The sequence below is a fragment of the Schistocerca cancellata genome, chromosome 4 (assembly GCF_023864275.1).
Source record: "Schistocerca cancellata isolate TAMUIC-IGC-003103 chromosome 4, iqSchCanc2.1, whole genome shotgun sequence".
NCBI lineage: Eukaryota > Metazoa > Arthropoda > Insecta > Orthoptera > Acrididae > Schistocerca > Schistocerca cancellata.
Window position 1 is genome coordinate 512,815,634 of NC_064629.1, and position 6,487 is coordinate 512,822,120.

A 6,487-nucleotide genomic window follows, 5' to 3' on the forward strand; every position below is an offset into this window, starting at 1 on the left:
TTGAATGGTGTCATATGCTGCTGTGAGATCCACGAAGACAGCCCCGGAAATGTATCCTTTTTCATATCCCTCTTCAATATGTTCAGTCAGATTAAGGACTTGTGCTGTACAATTCTTTCCAGGTCGGAAACCTGCTTGTTGAGGTATGAGTTGTTTTTCAACAATGGGAGTGAGTCTATTTAGCAACATTCTTTCATAGATTTTATACAAATGGCAAAGGAGCGAAATCGGTCGGTAGTTCTTGGGATCAGCTGCACCCTTTCCAGGTTTTAGTAAGGGAATAACTTTAGTTTTCCTCCAGATGGCAGGGATCTGTTTCCGCTTCAGACAACCATTATAGAATTGCAGAAGCCATCTTTCCGTGATGGGACCAAAATGTTTAATTTGCTCAATCATTAGGTCGTCTAGACCAGGCGCTTTACCATTTTTGCATTTCTGAATTGCGGTTCTGAGTTCTTGTAAGATGAAGTCATTTGATAGATGGTTGTTTTCACGTTCAGGTTCTCTTTTGAGTTTTGTTCTATCTTTAGAACAATTGACCCTTCCATTCTGAACTAGATGATGAGCAATTTGATCTGGTGCAATGTTTGCATGGCCATGATTGTGGACAGGGTCGTTGTTCAGGCGTCGCAGCAACTGCCAGGCTTTCTGACTGCTTTTAGACATATCAAGGTTCTCGAGTAACTCTATCCATCGTTCTTTTTTGGATTTGGCTAAGGCTGAGGATAAATTTTGGCCAGCAGTTAAGGTTTCAATGCTGTAAGGATTATCATTGAAAAGTTGGATATAGTTATGTAGATGCTTCACGGATTCTTCTGTCAAGCCAGGTATGTAGTTAACTCGACAGCCTCTGGGAGTTGAGAGTCTTGAGCATCTTTTCACGGCTTCTACAAACTCATCATAGTTGGAAACTGAGGGTTCTATGCGTGAAACTTCTGAGTCAAGGAGGTCAGCAAACTTCTGCCAGTCTGCTTTCTTGAAATTGTATCGCCTTCGGAATGATGTGATTCTAGGAGTAATGGCTGCAAACACTTGGCAGCCTATGGGGCGATGTTGAGTATTTGGTATCGGATTTAGAACAGTTTTTCTGCATTGGTGAGCTATGTTCTCGCTAACAAAAATTAAGTCGGGGTTATACCCACGTTTCCAACGCCCACTGTTAAAAGATGGTGGGAGTTTATTATCATGGACAAGATTAAGATGGTTGGTATCAGCCCAAGTCAAAACTGCTTCACCATTACTGTCGTCCTCAACATAACCCCAAACACTGCTATGACTATTGAAATCTCCAACAATAAAGTGAGCTTGTTGATTGGTGTAGTTGTCTGTAGGTGAAAATTGGAAATCTGCTCCTGGGGGTTTGTAAATTGACGACACAATACAACCATTCAGTTCTACAGACAGTATTTCAATATTGTTGAATTCTGTAAGTGAGGTAGAGAGAACAGCTATATCGTTCCTCACAAAGATAGCACTGCCATATTGTCTATGGGGTCGCTCAACTGCCAGTTTCATCCCAAGGATTTTTGGTCTTCTCATGGTGTCATCTCGATGGGTTTCTTGTATACATAAAATATCACACCTAGGTTCCTTGGCAATATGTTGCAGGAGTTCTTCTTTGGCAACAGACAATCCTTCTATGTTGATTGATACGATCACAAGGTGAGGTCTTGATAAAGACCTTTGGTTTCCATTCATAGTGAAACCTATAATGCAATGCTTTTGGAATGCTGACGTTCAGTTCAGTACTGGAGAATCTAGTCCAGTACCTATGCAGGGGCACCACGTGCAGGAGTCAGCTTCACCCCCATGAGACACTACTGAATTCCCTTGTTTCTGTGCGTGCACAGTCTGCAACATACTCGGAAATTTAGAACTCCACGAAAGTTGCTAGTGTACAAACGGGGGTAATACTGAATTAGCAATGCAGCGGAGGAAGACAAAGTTCTGGAAGGGGCTAACAGTCAGTATTAATGCAGCTTTTAAAAAGAAATTGTTCTCGTGTTTCATGTTTTGTGTGTGTATGTTGTGTCCTGACATAATTGACTTTGTTGATTTTCTTTTATTGTGTGACATAATGAAATATGATTGGTTACAAACTAATTACAATTGGAAACCAGAAAGATATCGCTTCTATTTTTTTAAAAATGACTTATATAAGCATTACATGAGTCTTCTAGTCCTGATCATATTTTGCTATGATGCTGCTACATGTGTGTCAAAAATTTCGGCATTACTAGGAAGACCAGAATTACATTCTTTGATGGACACTGCTTATTTCTTAAATAAATAAATCCTTGTTTGCTAGTCACACCTATGAAGTGGTTATATGAGCACACTGATATACAGTATTTTCTAGAAAACCAACTGTTACAGCTTGGATTCTCCTCAGTGAGCTCTGAGCTTTGAGTGGTATACATGTCGTGACATGAATTATTGCAACAAGAACCATGTATACCATACTGAGAAGCATATGTATGATCTGGACCACACAGTATCATTCTTGTTGTGATCTGTAACAGGTTAATGGACACTTCACAAACCATATTGAAAGTTTTTTTATGAAAACTTTCAGCCTTAAGTTACCTAACATATTTCTGTACTGTATTTGATTGATGTATTCCTAGCTGTGATATTGTATTGTGTAGTTGTATTACCAAGTGTCTTATTTAAAAGCAATTTCACTGATGTGAAGTACCTTTAGTTTGTGTGTTCAAAAATGAGTAGTGTTGAAGAAAGTAGTTTGTCATAGTACAGAAGTCAGTAGTTCATATTTTTCTTGAACAACATTCCACTGTCTTCAACTGAGTAAAGTGGTATATTGAATATGCTTGTACAAATGAGAGTATTTTAATTGAAATGAGATGCCATTTAATAAATTTGTGTTGATATAAATGTACTTTACTTTTGAAATAAATTACTTTTAATTATAGTTGTTAATTAAATGCATCCCTTTATTAGTCCATTACTTTCTGATGCAGTCAACATATGAAAATAACAATTGAAAGGCAGCATTCAATCACCACCAATAAAAAATTAGTAGATCTTAATTTTTCCTGCTGCATAATTTCATATCCATGACTGGATCAGATGGTGCAGGACTAATGCACTGGCTACATAATAACTAAAGATTTTGAAGTAGTAGGAGGTAATGTGCTAATGTCTTCGTCTCTCACAGTGCTATTTTAAACAGAGCTGTCAATGTGTTTTCTTGTAATTGGTCTGATGTTACATTGTTGAACAGAGATGTGGAGAGTATTTCCATGCAGGGATGATTTTGAGGTGTATTAGAGAAGTACATGAGTAGCAAAGTCAGATAAATGTGGAAACCCTATAAAATAACCAATAGTAATGTAGGGGACCTTGTTTATATACAGAAATTGATAGCAGTTTTGACTGCCATAGTGCACCAGAGAGTGACAACAGAATTTCATTTATTATTGAATCGCTAGTTACATGGCATTGCATTTTGTTAGGTAAGTAGCTTCCTTAAGTATTAGCAGGTATTGCTGCAGTGCATCCTGAGTAATTTGCAATGTATTACTAGTGGTTGGTTGCTATTGATTTCAGATTGTTCTCATTCTCAGTCACCTATGTAGTAATAAACTTGTTGTGTTAAGACTTAATTCTCAAAGATCACATGAATGTTTACTTATTATGTGTACAATAAAAGGCATTAATTATATCTGATAGGTTGTTCAGGTCTTATTGTCTCATGTTGTTGTTGTTGTTGTGGTCTTCAGTCCTGAGACCTTGCCGTTGGTGGGGAGGTTTGCGTGCCTCAGCAATACAGATGGCCGTATTGTAGGTGCAACCACAACGGAGGGGTACCTGTTGAGAGGCCAGACAAACATGTGGTTCCTGCAGAGGGGCAGCAGTCTTTTCAGTTGTTGCAGGGCCAACAGTCTGGATGATTGACTGATCTGGCCTTGTAACACTAACCAAAATGGCCTTGCTGTGCTGGTACTGCGAACGGCTGAAAGCAAGGGGAAACTACAGCCTTAAATTTTCCCAAGGGCATGCAGCTTTACTGTATGGTTAAATGATGATGGCGTCCTCTTGGGCGAAAGTACCAATTCTTATGCCAAGAACTGATCTGCAAAGCAGTAATGGGATAACTGTCTCATAATAGTCTGAAATAGTTGTCCCATTATTGCTTTGCAGATCAGTTCTTGGCATAAGAATTGGTACTTTCAGTAATGAAGCCTTTGCCAAATCTAGGAGCTCCTTAAATATGTTTGACAAGTGGATCTGCTACACATTTATCAAAATCAGCTGCAGCTATAGTTAATAATATCATAGAAGGGATATGTTACTTGACAATCAGGGCTGTCTGATAAAAATTGGTGGTACTGTCATTAAACTATGTCTGGAAGAATTTTAATTTACAGTAGTTTAACAATCTGCTAGAATCGATGGACTGGACCTCTCAGGTCTGTAGTTGGCACAAAGGCCTGCAACGTATGGGGAAAGACAAGGAAAAATCTGTTTTATACACAATTTCAGTACTTTCTTTTTTGACAGTTTATTATCAAAATAAGTCCTTTAATTTTTGTCTTATCATTTTTCGGTGTTGTGTTGAGAATATAACTATAATTTACATTATATTTGTTGCAATAATACAGCAAATTATTTTCATTATTGACGAAAGAAATTATTCATCTTAAACCTATTACTCTTAATCATTTAAAGAAGAATAACACTGAATTTCAACACTTGAAAGTTTTTCAAAAGCTAGCATTGTCATAACTGCTAACGTCTCTTCCAGAAGATTGTTACTCCTGTTTATTGTGTACTACGAAAAAATGTAGAATATGAATCATTGTTTTCTGGTTATACGTGATATTCTGACTTGAGGAAAGTCAAGCTCCAATTTCAGAACCAAACATACATTAGTAAATTGCTGCCATCAGATTTAAGCCATTTTTGTAGGAGAATGGGGAAATATTTAATTTAGCTGTATTTAATACAAACAATAGATATCGTATGATTCAATGTCATTCATCATCAATGTTTTTTGGAAAGCCTGCAACTGTGTCATTCATGATTTAAATCATAAAACACTGTACCAGTTACAATTGTTTCACAAATAGCACTTGCATTTTGAGAAGTTAAGAGCAAATATGTACATTGGTATTTTTTGTGAAACCACAAGAAACAATGGCAATGCAAGAGAGGCAGAACAACACACATTCAGTCATACAAAAAACATGTAAATATTTGCACTCAATATTGAGAGATTCTTGAAACGCCTTGTGTTATGCATAGAAAACTTAACTGGTACAATGTTGTATTATTTAAATCTGTTTTGATATGTCTAGAAACTGCCAATTTTACATTTCTTTCATTTTCATATTGCTGTTTATGTGAAACATTTCATGCCCTGAGTATGGTGCATCTTCGGTATACAGCATTTATGTGCAAAGATGTGACTGTTAAATGGTGTATTTCATTCAAGATGGTGGGGGGATCATTGTTGCTTCTCCTTGCCATTACTCCAGGCCATATTCCTGCGCCTTTGATATAGAACTCATTTTCTTGAGTCACTAATTTTGTGAGAACTACAGTGACAAACGGTTGGTCATCTTTGGTACTACTACTCCTACTGCTGCAATACTGTTCCAGTCAATAGCATAAGAGCTTTTTTGCCTTGTATACTTCATCTGTTACATAATTTCGATATTTGAGGACAGCTCTTGGGCTGACAATATACTTGTAATTTCTCACATCCAAAAAGATTTTGAAAATTGGCAAAAATTAAATACTCTGGTGGAAAGATTATAAGGCATGTATTTCTGTTCAGTTTGTTCAGCCCTCACTGTGCTTGGTCCGAACCTCCAGGTCATAGGGTATTTACTATTCCAGTTTTTTGAGCTTCACTTTCAAGAAATTCAGTAGCTTAGGTCTGTCTCACTGCAAAGCCACTGTTGCGGTTGGTAGTACTGGGTGGTTATCATTAAAGTGCAGCTTTTCTCAGAGGTCCATTGTGGGCTGTAATTGTTGTATGGCAGTGAAACATGCTAGATATTGTAATGCAGGCATTTACAGACTTTCTCACTGTGTACCAACTGACATTTTTAGGAATTTTGGTGTAAAATTATAGCTTGGGCACTCATGAACCCTGATGTGGGGGAAGGGCAGGGGCATGTGGAAGATTGACCAACCACAGCCTCAAGTTTGAGGAATTGTATGTGATGAATAATTTTTGTCATCTTGCTCAGCGTTGAAAACGTGTTTTTGGGTTGTGCCGATCAACTACTATACATGGCAGAAATATGACACACATAAGTAATAAGTTTTCATGAAAGCACTTTTACAGAGTGATTCATGTTCACATGTGGTACTTATTTGTAGCAAATAACATGAAATTAAATTACGATGGTTTTAATACAAAATATTCAATGAGTAAGACAGGAATGACATATAAAGCAGTTGTGCAAGAGAGTAATAAACTGAACATGGCATACAGTAAATTAAGAGTTCAAAA